Below are 17,828 nucleotides of genomic sequence, written 5' to 3' on the forward strand. Positions count from 1 at the left end.
ACAGAATTACTGCAAATGCAAGTGACATGGACAGAAACTGCAAATAATGAAGTAAATATCTAGAATATGAATTAGCGAATTAAGACGACAAACAAAGGCATGCTAATACAAGATATCAATTAAGCGACAGAACTTTTACTTAAACCAACAGGAGCAAAAATAAAATAAAAAAAATTAATTAAAGGGGGGGAGGAGACCTTATGTGAAGCTTTTCAAATATGTGTATTGATATAAAACTCCAAATGTATACAGCAAAGTGGGACTCCGATTGTCAAACTCGCCCACAGAAAACGGACAGCAACAAAACCTCGGACTGGAGCTTTCGAACCTCAAGTGACTCGAACAACGACTTCAAACAAGGAGCCCGAACTCGCCGGTAGCCTCTGTTTTTGACATAGGAATAGTGGCTGTTTCGGGGTGGTTTAGTGCTGGATTCTTTGGCTGGAAAAATAGCTTTTTTTTCTTACTGATTTTCGTCACCCTTTTTTGGCTATTTTTGCAGCGAATATTTGCTGGAAAAGGGCTGTTTTTTCAGGTATTTTCGGAGCTATTTTTTGGAGTGATTTTTGGCTATTTTTTTTTTTTTTGTTTTGAACTGATTTTTGCTCTGGTTTTGATGTGGAAACAGAGCTGGTTTATGGACTATTTTCGGATCCGATTTTGAGTGAGAAAAGCAGTGTATTTTCCCCCCGTTTTTTGGGTGGATTTGGACTGATTTTATGCATGTGGGAGGGGGACAAGCATGGGGGGACAAAAAGTAATGGGGGGACAAAGCATGGGGACAAGAATAATGGGGGGTTTAGACGTGGGGGACAAGGCATGGGGGACAAACAATAATGGGGGGACAAGACATGGGGGACAAAAATAAGGGGGGGACAAGACATGGGGGACCGGTATGGTGGGGACACGCGCGGAAATACGGGAGCGGAAAATATTCAAACACGGTAAAAAATTAAGTGCTCACAGCATGCCCCTCTTTGCTTGGAAACATTAAAGGTTTTCAGGCAAAGATAAAGTGAGCCGTGTGACTAGATTTTGGTTTGGACTGCCTACATATCCTGGGTTATAAGAGAATCAGGTCGCGTGTAGTTCAAGGATAATGATGGAATGATGAGTTGGAGAGTCGAGTGAGGTTCCGTCGAGGCTCTGGTCCGTGGTCTTGCTATTACATCAAAATTGAAAGAAACTAAACAAGCCTATCAACTATGAGTTACAAGATTCCTATCTATAAGTCTTTTGGAGCTTGATCTTGAGTCTTGACTGGTTGTTCAATACGGACTCTGATCCGAACCTTGATGCTTGCTAACTGTAGGTGCTAGTTCATTCTTCTACGGCTTCTTCTGAGCAAGACGGGAAATGTGAAGCTCGTAACTTTAGTCATGTCTTGAGTAGTCCATATCCTTTCTATCTTCTTCTGCATTTTGATTCACTTCTTTTCCTTTTCTTTTCTTTATTCTGGATTGAGACTTTTTCTTTTGTTCATCTCGAACACTGTGCCTCGCGGTAAAACCTGCTCAGACATCACAACAAACAAACAAACGAAATTTTTCTGCCCCAGTTTTCACTAGGAAAATTTCGTGAGTTATTGTAACAAAAATTCTAAACTACTTCTTTATTGAAAGAAATAAAAGAACAGGAATGGTGTACCCTGAAAAGGTCATGATAATTTTTTTTTTTATTGTCCCAAAAGAATGTCTCAACTAAGGATTTGTGTACCTTATGTTAGGAAACTGTGGTCAGAGAATGGGATACCCTATATTGGCAATGATACCAGGGAGTGGTGTATCCTGCTTTTAAAATCAAATCAACTAGGGAGTGGTATACCATATGTTGGAGAACACAACAAGGGATTGGTGTACCCTATACTGGTAAGGAAATGTAATCAGGGGATGGCGCCCTGTATTACTGAAAAGGAAATATAACCAGGGGTTGGTGCCCTGTAGTACTGAGAAGGAAATGTAACCAGGGGTTGGCGCCCTGTATTACTGAAAAGCAAATGTAACCAGGGGTTGGCGCCCTGTATTACTAAAAAGAAAATGTAATCAGGGGTTGGTGCCCTGTATTACTGAAAAGGAAATGTAACCAGGTGGTTGGTGCCATGTATTACTGAGAAAAAGAATGTTGAATCCCCTTGGTGAAAAAGTTCTACCTGGGTTAAACTATGAAAAACAAAACTGGACAAATAGTACTTCTACCTGGAAATATAAGCTGGATCCCCTTAGGCAAACTACCTAGGTTAAGCTACGAAAAGCAACCTGAGCGAATAGTACTTCTACTCGGAACTATGAGCTGGATCCCCCTAGGCGAAAAAGTTCTACCTGGGTTAAACTATGAAAAGCAAGCTTAGGCGAAGAGTACTTCTACCCGGAAATATGAGCTGGATCCCCCTAAGCGAAAATGTTCTACCTGGGTTAAGCTACAAAAAACAGCCTGAGCGAAGAGTACTTCTACCCGGAACTATGTGCTGGATCCCCCTAGGCAAAAAGGTTCTACCTGGGTTAAACTATGTAAAACATCCTGAGCGAAGAGTACTTCTACCCGGACCTATGAGTTGTATCCCCCTAGGTGACAAGTTTTTACCCGGGTTAAACTATGAAAAGCAAACCTGGGCGAAGAGTACTTCTACTCGAAACTATGAGATGGATCCCCCTAGGTGAAAAAGGTTCTACCTAGGTCAAGCTACGTAAAACAACTTGACCAAAAGTACTTCTACCTGAAACTATGAACTGGATCGCCCTAGCCAAATGGTTCTGCCTCGGTTATGCTACGTAAAACAACCTGAGCAAAGAGTACTTCTACCCGGAACTATGAGCTGGATCCCCCTAGGTGAAAATGCTCTACCTGGAACTAATAGCTGAATCCCCCTAGGCGAAATGGTTCTACCCGAGTTAAGCTACGGAAAAATAAATCCTGAGCGAAAATTATTTCTACTCGGAACTATGAGCTGTATCCCCCTAGGCGAAAAGGTTCTACCTGGGTTAAGCTACGAAAAACATCCTGAGCGAAGAGTACTTCTACCCGGAACTATGAGCTGGATCCCCCTAGGTGAAAATGCTCTACCTGGGTTAAGCTACGAAAAGCAACCTGAGCGAAGAGTACTTCTACCCGGAACTAATAGCTGAATCCCCCTAGGCGAAATGGTTCTACCCGAGTTAAGCTACGGAAAAATAAATCCTGAGCGAAAATTATTTCTACTCGGAACTATGAGCTGTATCCCCCTAGGCGAAAAGGTTCTACCTGGGTTAAGCTACGAAAAACATCCTGAGCGAAGAGTACTTCTACCCGGAACTATGAGCTGGATCCCCCTAGGTGAAAATGCTCTACCTGGGTTAAGCTTCGTAAAGAACAACCTGAGCGAAGAGTACTTCTACCCGGAACTATGAGCTGGATCCCCTAGGCGAAATGGTTCTACCTGGGTTAAGCTACAAAAATGGGAGGTATGAACAGTAGTGATGCATGCTGCAAATAAAGGAAAGTGGAGATTTTAACGAAACCTACCTTTGGTGACATTCGCCCGTTGAAAATCGCCATTTTGCACCGCTTTGATCCTGCTTCAAACAAAGAAAAATTTGTGAGTTTTTAGAGTGGTGGTCGGTTTGTGGCCTTGATGCCCTTAGTAGTTCGAATTCACCCCTCTGCTGTCGAAGAACTGATTTTGTCAGTGTGATACCGAGGTTCCCGAATACTCTGTATCGCTTTCTGGAGACATTGTCTTTCTGACGGTGCCCCTGGCTGTTTCCTTTAAAATCAAACTTAGTGGTCTTTCACCTAAAACCAATGTTTTTCTGTAGTGCTTATCAACTTTTCCATGAAGCAAGTCTTGCTCAAGAGACCTTTTCAGTTTCTTTGAGACACTTTGTCTGCCTTATCAAAAAGAGATCACATATGGATTCCTGCCTTCGTCAATGCCGTATATGCTCCAAATTTATGCTTGGTATTACGGGAAAGTTATAGCCAGTTTCGCAGCCATCTTTGCTTTGCTCTTGATGCAAGATTAGACCGAAAGAGAATCTAAGAAAAATTGTGGAAAAGAATAGAAAAGCAATTGGAAAATGAAAAAGGAATTGTGTCTAAATAAAAGGTGTCCCTTTCGGGGAGAGAAATAAGGAGACTTATCTGGAGATATGTGCCGACTTCAATGAATCATGACATGCATTTTGGATTGGACGCCTGATCTGTCTGAGCTGTCTAATTCTCAAAATACGTCGCAAATGTTCATCTTGAAACTGTCTTAGTTGTACTCATGTCTGCGCATGGAAGACCCTCATTCGGTTAGTAGCGCCCTTTGCGGGTTTTCACTAACTGACCTCTCTCATTTCTCTAATCACTGGCGCCTTATAGTGCCCATACGGGTTTTCACCGATAAGACTCTCTCATTTCTTCTTCTTTTTTCTTTTTTTTTTTTTTTTTTTTTTTTTTTTTTTTTTTTAACTAAAATACGACCCACGGAAGGTTGGCTGATGCCCCTGGCATGGGGACTTCAAGTATTCTCAAAGATCGATCAGAAGTTCTTGACAGGAAAAGGCGAAAGGAACCTTGAACTGAATTACGACCTTTGGAACTGTTTCTACAGGAAAAACTGTAAGATAAAACAAACTTCTGCCCCAGTTTTGGAATATTAGGAATATGGATTTTTGTTGCAATGGGACCGAACCCGGGGTAAGGCTGCCTACGTATCCTTTCGGAATCAGGTCGGACGTAGTTCAATAACTCAGAAAATTTGCTCTTCTTTTTTTTTTTTAAGTACACATGTTCCAAAAAGTGGAAAACAAAGGAAGAAGAAAAATACAACTTGAAAGGGGTAACAAAAGGGTGATACTTTCTTGGAATAGCGAGCAATGGTAGCCTTCGTCATCTCGATCTAAGAAAATCATGCACGAAAGTTCCACAGTGGGTATATATCATACATAATATCTTTTGACTGCATCTGCATTAATAGTCATATCTGGTAGCCGTCCTTCTTCATCTACCAAGTGCAAGGCCCCTTTTGGTAACACTTTCTTGATGATGTACGGTCCTTTCCAGTTTGGGGCGAACTTTCCTTTAGCTTCTACTTGGTGTGGAAGAACGCGTTTCAGGACGAGTTGGCCTACCTCAAAGTACCTTGGACGCACTTTCTTGTTGTAAGCGCGTGCCATTCTTTGCTGGTATAACTGGCCAAAGCACACTGCTGCTAGCCGTTTCTCATCAATCAACATTAGTTGTTCTAAACGGGTCTTTACCCATTCTGCATCTTCAATCTCCGACTCCACAATGATCCGAAGAGAGGGAATTTCGACTTCAGCCGGTATTACAGCTTCTGTCCCATATACCAACAGATAAGGAGTTGCACCGACCGATGTGCGAGCAGTCGTGCGGTATCCCAGGAGAGCAAAAGGCAACTTTTCATGCCATTGTCTCGAGCCTTGGACCATTTTCCTAAGAATCTTCTTGATGTTCTTGTTCGCTGCTTCAACGGCTCCATTGGCTTTTGGCCGGTAAGGGGTAGAATGGCGATGCATAATTTTAAATTGCTCGCATACTTCCTTCATCAAATGACTATTGAGATTGGCTGCATTGTCAGTGATAATGGTATTTGGGATACCAAAGCGGCAGATGATGTTGGAATGAACAAAGTCTAACACTGTTTTCTTGGTGACTGCTTTGAAAGTGACGGCTTCCACCCACTTGGTGAAGTAATCAATTGCAACCAAAATGAATCTATGCCCATTTGAAGCCTTTGGCTCAATTGGCCCAATAACATCCATTCCCCAAGCAACGAAAGGCCAAGGAGAGGACATGGGATGCAACTCTGAAGGTGGCGAGTGGATCAGGTCACCATGAATCTGGCATTGGTGACACTTGCGAACAAAACTGAAGCAATCTCGCTCCATTGTAAGCCAATAATACCCTGCCCGCAGAATCTTCTTCGCCAAAACATATCCATTCATGTGAGGTCCGCATACCCCCGAATGTACTTCACTCATGATCCGCTTAGCTTCTGTTGTATCTACACATCTCAACAAGTTCAAATCTGGGGTCCTTTTGTACAAAATTTCCCCACTCAGGAAGAAACCGTTGGCGAGCCTCCTTATAGTTCTTTTTTGATCTCCCTTAGCGTGCTCTGGGTATTCTCTCATTTTCAGGAATCGTTTTATGTCATGATACCATGGTTCACCATCTGGTTCTGTCTCAATTGTATTGCAGTAACCGTGTTGATTCCGAATTTGGATTTCTAGTGGATCGATATGGGTGTTTCCCGGATAAGGGAGCATCGAGGCTAAAGTAGCCAAAGCATCTGCTAGCTCGTTGTGAAACCTGGGAATGTACCTGAACTCGATGGATTTGAATCTTTTGCTCAAATCTTGTACACATTGTCTGTATGGAATAAGCTTGATGTCTCGAGTCTCCCATTCACCTTGGGCTTGCCGGATAAGCAAGTCAGAATCTCCCATAACCAATAGTTCGTGCACATCCAGATCGAGGGCCATTTTCAAACCCATGATACATGCTTCGTATTCTGCCGTATTATTGGTACAGAAGAACCGAAGTCGGGCTGTTGCAGGGTAATACTGTCCAATAGGTGAGATGAGGATTGCCCCGATCCCAACTCCTTTGATATTGACAGCTCCATCAAAATACATTTTCCATAGAGGGTTGTCGTCTGGAACTACTTCCTCTATTGAGTTGACCTCTTCGTCTGGGAAGTATGTGGTAAGTGGCTTGTACTCATCATCAACTGGATTCTCTGCCAAATGATCGGCCAAAGCCTGTGCTTTCATTGCAGTGCGAGTGACATAGACGATGTCGAACTCTGTAAGTAGGATTTGCCATTTTGCGAGCCTGCCGGTGGGCATTGGCTTTTGGAAAATATACTTCAGAGGATCCATTCTGGATATGAGGTAAGTAGTATAGGCCAAGAGATAATGTCTCAACTTCTGAGCGACCCAAGTCAAAGCACAACATGTCCTTTCTAAAAGGGTATACTTAACCTCATAATTTGTGAACTTCTTGCTCAAATAATATATTGCTTGTTCCTTTTTGCATGTCGCATCATGTTGCCCCAGAACGCATCCAAAAGAATTATCCATCACCGATAGATATAAAAACAAAGGTCTACCAGGTTCAGGTGGGACCAGTACAGGGGGTTTTGATAGATAATCTTTGATCCTGTCAAAAGCATTTTGGCAATCGTCTGTCCACTTGATTGCAGCATTCTTTTTCAGCAACTTAAAGATGGGCTCGCACGTGGTTGTGAGCTGAGCGATGAACCTACTGATGTAGTTCAACCTTCCGAGCAAACTCATGACCTCCTTTTTGTTCTTCGGGGGTGGCAGATCTCGAATGGACTTTATCTTAGATGGATCCAATTCGATGCCTCTCCGACTGACTATAAAACCGAGGAGTTTCCCAGATGGAACCCCAAACGCACATTTGGCTGGATTGAGCTTAAGGTCATACCTTCGAAGCCGTTTGAAGAACTTTTCCAAATCATTCACGTGGTCAGCCTGTGTCTTTGATTTTATGATGACATCATCGACATATACTTCAATCTCTTTGTGCATCATGTCGTGAAAAATGGTGGTCATGGCCCTCATGTAAGTTGCCCCTGCATTCTTTAAACCGAATGGCATGACCCTGTAACAATAGGTACCCCACATGGAGTGGTGAAAGCGGTCTTTTCTGCATCACCCTCATCCATTAGAATCTGGTGGTACCCAGCATAGCAATCCACGAACGACTGTATCTCATGCTTTGCGCAATTATCTACAAGAATATGGATGTTCGGCAAAGGAAAATTATCCTTCGGGCTTGCTTTGTTCAGGTCTCTGTAGTCAACACAGACTCTAGTTTTTCCATCTTTCTTTGGCACGGGCACAACATTTGCCACCCAGGTGGTGTATCGTACAGCTCTGACAACATTGGCGCTCAACTGCTTCATTATTTCCTCTTTGATTTTATCACTCATGTCCGTTTTAAATTTTCGCTGCTTCTGTTGGACTGGTGGAAAATCAGGATACGTGGGAAGTTTATGAACCACTAAATCGACGCTTAAACCAGGCATATCATCATAAGACCAGGCAAACACATCTCTATACTCAAATAAAAGCTGAATCAAGGCATCTTTGGTTTTTTGTTCAGTGTGAATGCTTATCTTTGTTTCTCTAACTTCTTCATGACCTCCGATATTGATTGGCTCAGTTTCATTGAGGTTGGGCCTAGGCTTGTTTTCAAATTGTTCCAACTCTCTTTTTATTTCATCAAAGACCTTATCTTCATCATATTCGACCTCTTGATGCATTATTTCGAATTTAGACAGCCTTTTGAGATCTGGGCGTGAATTCCGCATGCATGTCATGTTATTAAAGCCGGCATTAACAACACTGAAATGGAAATAAAAATGGCAGGAATTAGGAAAAGGAAAATATACAAAATTTAACACGAAACTGAACTGCATTTCATTGAATTCGAAAGGATAGGAGGGTTAACATCAAAATAAAACAATCATACTAAGATATTCGGATTACAACCCTGGAAGTAACCCAAAGTACAAAAGAAAGAAGCTGCAAAAGTCAACTACCAAAACTCCTTCCTTATGGGGAGAGGAGTTGCTTCCCAGTTATTGAGCATGGTTTCTGGGCCAATTAGTTGCATATCGGCACGACTAGTGCCTTCTCCCGCATGGATCATGTTCACTTCAAAAAACATCTGCCTGAGGTCTTGGCAAATTTCATCAATGTTTGCATGCGCCTCGGAATTTTCACCATATTTGAATCGTGGCTTGACAAAAGTGTGGAAAATGTGAGGGATAGGTTGCTGCAAGACCCACCCTTGCTTCTTGCAGTGCTTGGCTTTGTCTTTGTCTGCTTGTGTTGGCCTGAAGCCTAAACCAAAAGTACCCCTGTTACTGAAAGGAGAAATGGGTTCTGAAATTCCTTGCAATGATGCCCCCAAACCTTTTCCTGGCTCATAACCTTGTCTCATCATAAGTGCAGCCACCATTACAGATGTGGCAGAGAGACGCGGATGTAGAATGGGTTTTCCTTCCTCAACATGGTCCACAACAACCACTTCGAAAGCCTGATAGACAATGGACTCACATCCTTCCTTGGCCTCAATACATGGGATTAACGGGTCTTTATAAATGGATGACTCGTCTTCTCCGTGAACAATAATTTCTTGCATGTTGTGCTCGAATTTGAGCATCTGATGCAAAGTGGATGGCACAGCTCGGGCTGTATGGATCCATGGCCTTCCAAGAAGCAAGTTATAAGAAGTTTTCATGTCCAATACTTGGAAGACAATTTCAAAATCAACAGGCCCAATCGTCATGGTCAGGTCGATCTCCCCAATGGTATCCCTCGCTGAGCCATCAAAAGCCCGGATGAGAACATTGCTGGGTCGGATCCTGTCTGTATTGATCTTCATTCTTTTCAAGGTAGAAAGGGGGCATACATCTACACTCGAGCCTCCATCAACCATGACTCGCTTCACATAATGCCCCTCGCATTTGACAGTCAAGTGCAAAGCCCTATTGTGACCGGCTCCCTCCTCAGGAAGTTCATCATCAGTAAAGGAAATTCTGTTCACCTCAAAAAATCTATTGGCCATCTTCTCTAATTGATTCACAGTGGTATTTTCTGAGACATGTGCCTCGTTCAGGATTTTGATTAGTACACGGGCATGCTCTCCTGAGTGTATAAGCAGAGATAACAGAGAGATTTGGGCAGGAGTCTTTCTCAGCTGGTCAATGATTGAGTAATCGTGAACTTTCATCTTTTTCAAAAACTCCTCCGCCTCTTCTTCAGTGACCGGTTTCTTTATTGGCATTTGGCCTTCTCTGATTTGCTTAGCCTTCCTCAACTCTTCTGGAGAGTAACACCTTCCTGATCGAGTCAAACCTCCAATTTCCCCCACTTCTTCTATGATTTCCTTACCTTTGTAGGTTACTACAGTTTTGTTGTAGTTCCAAGGGATGGTTTTCGTATTTGTTATACGGGGTTGTGTGGCAGGCTTGATTATGATTGGCTCTATTATACTCGTCGTACCGCCCTGATTCTCCTTTGTGATGGGGTGACCTCCAAGGACGTATAACTTTGGGCTTTGAGCATTGGAGCGAACCTCCAACCTCGAGATTTTTGGAACATATAAAATTGCCCCTTCTGAGCCCTGAGCACCTTTCACAATCAACGGTGCATCTAGGCTTGGATTTACTTCCAGTTTGGTTCCCTCTTGAATTGTTACCACTGTCATTTCTGCTCGACCAACCAGCTTGTATTCATGATCTCGGCCAATCATTCCCACAAAATGAACATCATTGTGTACTGGTAACGGGTTATTGGTCACATTAGGAGGGTCCTCACCATTCGTGACTACAATCAATTTTTCAACAATGAGTCTTTCTACGGCTCTTTTCAAGGTCCAACAATCATCAGTGCTATGCCCCGGAGCACCTGAATGATATTCACATCTAGCGTTTGCTTGAAATCCATGTGAATCGGGATGCATATGGTGGGGAGCGATGGGTCCAATCACTCCTATCTGCTTCAACTTTTGGAACAGACTAGAGTATGATTCCGCCAATGGAGTAAATTTTTCCACTGGCCTCTGCTCTCGGCCATAATCCTGCCTAGGACGAGCGTTGTAGGGTGCCCGAAAATTTTGCTGCTGAGGTCGGGGTAATCTTGGAGCTGGTGCCCGTACCTGTTGATTAGGAGGACGAGCATATGATTGAGCATTAAACACTGTGTATTGTGGCGGTCCCAAAGAGTACTGAGGAATTGGCGGGGGATAGTAATGTTGAGGGTAGATGGAGTGCCCCTGCTGAGCTTGCACATAAGGGTGCGATGCCCCTCTTTGAACTTCCCTGGATCCCGAAGTCATCATGGACCCTTCATCTCTTTTCTTTCTATTTGCCAAACTTCCCGACCCATTTTGGATAGCCTGGGTGGTGGCTTTGAGAGCAGCTTGACTTACAATTCTGCCAGTCTTGAGGCCATTTTCGACCATTTCTCCTATTTTGATCGCTTCTGCAAAAGGTCTACCCATTGCGGACATCATGTTCTGAAAGTAATCAGGCTCTTGGGCCTCCAGAAAAACAGTAATCAACTCGTGGTTATCCATGGGTGGCTTGACTCTAGCTGCTTGCTCCCTCCACTTGATTGCGTACTCCCTAAAGCTTTCAGTCGGCTTTTTCTTCATATTGGACAGGGAATTGCGATCCGGTGCAATATCTATGTTGTATTGAAATTGTTTGACGAAGGCTTGGGCCATGTCATCCCAGACATGCCAGTGAGAGATATCTTGGTCAATGAACCATTCAGAGGCTACTCCCACAAGACTTTCTCCAAAATAAGCCATCAGCAATTCTTCTTTTCCACCTGCACCCCTCAGTTGGTTGCAGTACCTTTTCAAATGGGCAATAGGGTCGCCGTGCCCATCATATTTCTCGAATTTTGGGGTCTTGAACCCTGGTGGCAAATGGATGTGAGGGAACATGCATAAATCACTGAACGAAACACTTTTGTGACCCCCTAGTCCTTGCATGTTCTTTATGTTCTGTTCAAGACTTTTCATTTTCCTGGCCATCTCATCCGACTCAACCGTCTTGGCAGGCTTTTCATTTTCCACTGGTGACTCGTACTGAGGAGTCTGATTATATGGAGCCGAAACCCCGAAAGCCATGTTTGGAGAGTAGTATTGGCCATCATAAGCATGAGATGGTGGCTCGTTGATTGGCCTCGTCACAGGATGTGGAGGCGGGATTGTGTATGCCGGTGCGCCAGACACGACTAGAGGAGTGTTCCTGACCGGTGCGACTGGAGGTCGCACATTAGAGGTACCGGGAGCAACGTGGAGGCTGTAGTTTGGCACATACCCTGGTGGTAGGATGTGGTCGCTCGTTGCATGAGGCGGTGGTTGAGTGACCAGGGGTACGGTGGAAGTTCCCTCTGAGGGACCACGGGGTGGAGGCTGACCAGACACCCAAGCTTGATACACATCAGACAATTGTTGTCTCAATTTTCTTATTTCCTCTGACTCTTGTTCAACTGATTGACCTTGTGGATCGTCACTGATCAACTCGATCTCATCATCGTTGGCCATTACTACCGCTCCCTTAGATCTAGTGAAGTAATGGTGTGTTGCCAGTTTCACCACAAACCAACCACCCTAAGCTTACTAGATAAGAGACCGCAAACGTGTTAGGGTTAAGCATTTTATAGATATGAATCACATAATGTGCCATGCTCCTATCATTGTCAATATTTCTAACATGCTTTTGGAGGCTTCATCTTAGAATCATTGAAAAAATATTTTGATCGAACCTTTTGTGGGTTGCCTACGTATCATGTCGCCGCATGAATCAGATCATTACGTAGTTCAGGACAGACAAAATAACAATTATATATATATATATAACAATTTTTTTTTTCAAAATGACTCTAAAGACATAAATATGACTGAAAATGCGACAAATATAAAATTAAAAATACGACGAATGCAAAAAAAAAAAAAAAAAAATGAAACTAATAACTAAGTGACTGCACTAAAACTTTAATCTTCATTGGCATTCTTTCTTAAACTGATATCATCAATGATCTGCATCCCTTGGCCTCCACTCTCCCCCAACATCTCGTACAAATTCTGAAACACTCCCGGCAATTGTGGAACGAGGGCACGTGCCTGTTGACCAACTTGCTCATTGTTTAGATGACGATGATCATCGTAGATATATGCTGCTTTTTCTGCCAATTGAAGTACTTGCTCTCTCGCTTGCCCCATATTCATGTGACAATTCTGCAACCATATCTGGGTAGTGTTGAGGGCGTTACCCATATCAGTCTCGCGTCCCTCGTATTCTTCAATCCGGCAATTTAGCACAGCTCTCTCAATCATCCACTGACGCTGCTCAACCTCAAAATCTGTATGTTGACGACTTTTCGTTTCTTCCAATTGTGCAAAAAACTGACCCTTTGAACGTATCGAATGGGCCCTTTCCCTTGCAAACTGCTCTCTCTGTTTATCAAACTCTAATTGCTGTTGGTGCGCATCCTCTTCAATGATACTCAAGTCTTCTTGCAGCTTACGCATTTCAGCATTTTTATTTGCCTCAACTCTTCTAACTAAACCAATAGTGCTTGCCAATTCTTCTTCTAAGCGGGCCGCCTCATTTTTAGCATGCTTTAGATCTTTATCCATGCCCTGTAAGGCCGATTGATAATCTTTCTCAATATTTAAACGAATCTGAGCGACTCCGGCCTGCATTTGGGCTTGTTGTTTAGATATGGTCATCCGGGAATGCTCCAATTCCTCTTTTAACCTTTCTATAGCTCTTTGATCGTTTCTCCTCCTGTTGGATCCTTCAATCCTATCTCTAAGAAACGAAGGGTTATGAAACCAGGTAATATATTCAGGGATCACCTCTCCACGATCGCGGTCTTCTACCATATCATTCAACTCCGAGACTTTACTTGCATACCAAATTTTCATAATTTCTTCTTCGTCATGAGGTTGATCTTTACCAAAATCATAACAGAACTTGCTCATATCTCGTGTTGGTGGCACCTCCTGTAGTCGTGCAAATTGGCGCATTACCCGAAGTGGAGCATAAGACTGAACACCATCCAATCCTATGAGTACCAAATAAGAGTGGTATGCAGACTCACAAATGACCTCTTTGGAGGAGAACCAATCGTAGTTCCAAGTGATCCGTTTGGCAGACAGAGTAAGAAGTAGTTCTTTCCAGGCGCCAATCCCCTCTGGTAAGTCACATTTATCAATCCTTTTCTGGTGATCGTAAGTATGATTGGGCCATAACTCACTAAAATTAGTGATCGTAGGATGACGATAGAAATGCTCCAAAAACCATATCTGTAACAAAATGTTGCAACCATCGAAGTTTCGCGCGCCCATTTTACATCTAGTTAAAGCACGAAAAATGCAAGAAAGAATCATAGGAACCAAAGTATAATCACTCCCTTCTGAGGTCAGAGCCTCAACTATACCTGCCAAACGGATGTCAATGCGTCCCTCTCTTTCCGGGAAAACTACACGCCCCAAAAAAGTGACCATAAATGCAAACCTTCTATGTATCTTCCACGTTTCCTTATCTTCCTTTGATTTTAATTTTCCCACATTCCTTTCGAAATTGCATTCTAGGCCATACAACTGAAACAAAAGGCCCAACTTAACCCATTTGCCTCCTAGACCTTCATATTGTCCGTAATTTATGTTCAAAAGCTTCAGAAACCTACCCTCATTCATATTTTTTGGTACTATGGGCCTTTGGCGGCGAAGATTGCGGCCCCACCCCTGGAAATGGGAGATTTCCTCCAAGGTCGGAGTCATTTCGCAGTCGGTAAAACGGAACACATTATTTTTCGGATCCCAATGCGGAATTAAAGCTTCAATCACATCCCTCCTGGGCTTTATCGTAATCATGTGAACCAAATGTCCCAAGTATTTCTTTATCTGGTTCCGCTCATATTCCTTAAAATCTCTCCACCAATCCCACAACAACTGTGGTATCTGATCGACAATCAGAAAATCTGGTATCCCTTCTGATCTGGGCCTCTTTTCAGACCTACCTCTTTCCCCACTCATGGTATGCCTGTCTAACCAGACACAGGGTTAGGATTTGATCAAACATATTATTGACACACAAAAATTCCGATTTCTTGGGTTTTGACTCCATAAAAGAATATAAATCAATAAATAAAAACTCAACTATGGGACTATAAAAAATATTTTCGGATTTAGTAATTTTTTTTTTATTTTTTTATTTTATATTTTTTTTTGGATTTTCTAAGGAAAGAATTGTAAATAGGGAATTAAGGAAAAGGAACCGATGAGGTTTGCCTACGTATCTCACATCCGGTGAGAATCAGACCCGCGTAGTTCGGTTAAATCGACTATATTTTTTTTCTTCTTTCTTTTTTTTTTAATGAAAATTAATCTTTAAAAACCATATGACTGAACCACATCATTTTTTCTTCGTTCAACCGATATATGCTAAAGTCGGTCGACATGCAAGCCTCCCAAATAATGCAACAAGTAGCACATAACATGACATAATGGTCTCAACAAGGAACTTGTCCTAAAAGACAACTCGGCTCATGAGTCGAGTGCTTCTAAGTCAAATGCACATGATGCAAATAAAGCGTAGCCTACTAGGGATATTCATTTCTTGTGGCTTGTTCTTCTAAGTTTGTAAATCCTAAAGGAGATGGTATCTAGACCTGGCTTACTCAGGCGGACAACCCGAGCCGGGGAGCGTCAAGCATTACCAGTAGTAGAACAGCACTGGCTAGCTAACGGCTCTCCCGCCTAAACATATGTGACTAAATCCTTCACCAGAAGCTGGTAGGCTAACTGGCTTTATCTCAAGACAGAAATTTTGTGATGCTGGTAGGCAAACACAACATAACTAATTATCAGAAGACTCAGAGGGATGCGAGAGAAAAATACAATTTATATGTACAGTTCAACAATATCAAAGCGGTAAAAACTCGACAAGTAACACATTAGACTCAAATAAATCACAATATATACAAAAATTAATAAAGCCAAATAAAGTCAATGTACAAGCTCGAATTCTTGAAAAGGGTCCCCAGCAGAGTCGCCAGAGCTGTCACACCTCCTTTTTACCCCCAAAATGATGAATATGTGCGTTATTGTGGGTTAAAGAGTTTTTCCAATTAAAGTGACAATTTTTGAAATAGGGATTATTTTATTTACAGAGTCGCCACTTGGAATTGATTTTTTTTTTGGGTGTTCCAAGTCACCTTTTATTTGAATCCCTATTCAAAGGAAGATTTGACTCTTTTATTATTGGTCTGCAAAACAAAATCCGGGTAAGGAATTCCGTTGACCGGGGAGAAGGTGTAAGGCATTCCCCGAGTCCCGTGGTTTTAGCACGGTCGCTTCATTGACTACAACTTGGCTTAATTATTAGGCCCAAAACCACACGTAGCACGTCATATTGACCCATTTGACTTAGTGAAATTTCTTACAGCTTTCTTCTCCAAAGCTTTCACAAAAATAAACTAATGATAAAATAATATTTAACTCCATGACACATGCTCAAAACAGAATTACTGCAAATGCAAGTGACATGGACAGAAACTGCAAATAATGAAGTAAATATCTAGAATATGAATTAGCGAATTAAGACGACAAACAAAGGCATGCTAATACAAGATATCAATTAAGCGACAGAACTTTTACTTAAACCAACAGGAGCAAAAATAAAATAAAAAAAATTAATTAAAGGGGGGGAGGAGACCTTATGTGAAGCTTTTCAAATATGTGTATTGATATAAAACTCCAAATGTATACAGCAAAGTGGGACTCCGATTGTCAAACTCGCCCACAGAAAACGGACAGCAACAAAACCTCGGACTGGAGCTTTCGAACCTCAAGTGACTCGAACAACGACTTCAAACAAGGAGCCCGAACTCGCCGGTAGCCTCTGTTTTTGACATAGGAATAGTGGCTGTTTCGGGGTGGTTTAGTGCTGGATTCTTTGGCTGGAAAAATAGCTTTTTTTTCTTACTGATTTTCGTCACCCTTTTTTGGCTATTTTTGCAGCGAATATTTGCTGGAAAAGGGCTGTTTTTCAGGTATTTTCGGAGCTATTTTTTGGAGTGATTTTTGGCTATTTTTTTTTTTGTTTTGAACTGATTTTTGCTCTGGTTTTGATGTGGAAACAGAGCTGGTTTATGGACTATTTTCGGATCCGATTTTGAGTGAGAAAAGCAGTGTATTTTCCCCCCGTTTTTTGGGTGGATTTGGACTGATTTTATGCATGTGGGAGGGGGACAAGCATGGGGGGACAAAAAGTAATGGGGGGACAAAGCATGGGGACAAGAATAATGGGGGGTTTAGACGTGGGGGACAAGGCATGGGGGACAAACAATAATGGGGGGACAAGACATGGGGGACAAAAATAAGGGGGGGACAAGACATGGGGGACCGGTATGGTGGGGACACGCGCGGAAAGACGGGAGCGGAAAATATTCAAACACGGTAAAAAATTAAGTGCTCACACTCAGAGCCTAATTATACTTGATATTATTTTATGGCTTGATAGGCTGTAATTATTAATGACAGAATTTGATCTAGAATTTATGATTAGTGAAAGGATATATTCACTGCTTGTTATTGAGTTATTATTACTGTTTATATAACTCATGTTTATTTAGAATTTCTGTATTTTATTGTTAGCCTGTAGTAAGTGTCGAAGTCGACCCCTCGTCGCTACTTCTTCGAGGTTAGACTAGATACTTATCGGGTACATGTTGTTCGAGGTTAGACTAGATACTTATCGGGTACATGTTGTTAATGTACTCACGCTACACTTCTACACTAATTGTGCAGGATCTGAGGCAGGTGCATCTGGCGATCATATCGGCGCACACTCCCGTTACCCCGAGGCCTAGTGGTGGGATACTTCCTGAGCCGTTCTGCAATACCTAGAGTCTCTCTTTTGTATCTATTTTCTGTCTACTTTATTTCAGACAATAGTTAGAGTTTTGTATATTCTACTAGTTGCTCATACACTTATGACACTAGGTCTTGGCACACATACTAGTAGACTTTATGATTTTGGAGTATTTATGTCACTATATTTGCCCACTCAGTTGCCTTCATTTTATTTTATTAAATTTTCTACTCCTTAATCTCTTAATAAATGGAATTTAATTACTTGAAAACTTATTAAAAGTGTAGTCACATGTTTAGTTCACCGTTGGGCTTGCCTAGCGGCGACGTTGGGTACCATCATGGCCTATAGGAGAAACTAGATCGTGATACTAAGATATAACAATCATATATCTATATATAATAGG

General features: G+C 42.2%; 1 long non-coding RNA gene across 1 annotated transcript in view; it reads right to left on the reverse strand.

Moving 5' to 3' along the window:
- Positions 1-577: 577 nt before the first annotated feature.
- Positions 578-17,828, reverse strand: part of LOC138895140 (uncharacterized) — a 158,651-nt gene continuing 141,400 nt past the window's right edge. The window contains exons 2-3 of the long non-coding RNA XR_011409344.1: positions 4,370-4,431; positions 578-595 (exon numbers count right to left, since the gene is read on the reverse strand). This is a non-coding gene — a long non-coding RNA (uncharacterized lncRNA). The remainder of the gene's footprint in view (positions 596-4,369; positions 4,432-17,828) is intronic.

This window comes from Nicotiana tomentosiformis, chromosome 7 (assembly GCF_000390325.3).
Source record: "Nicotiana tomentosiformis chromosome 7, ASM39032v3, whole genome shotgun sequence".
Lineage (NCBI taxonomy): Eukaryota > Viridiplantae > Streptophyta > Magnoliopsida > Solanales > Solanaceae > Nicotiana > Nicotiana tomentosiformis.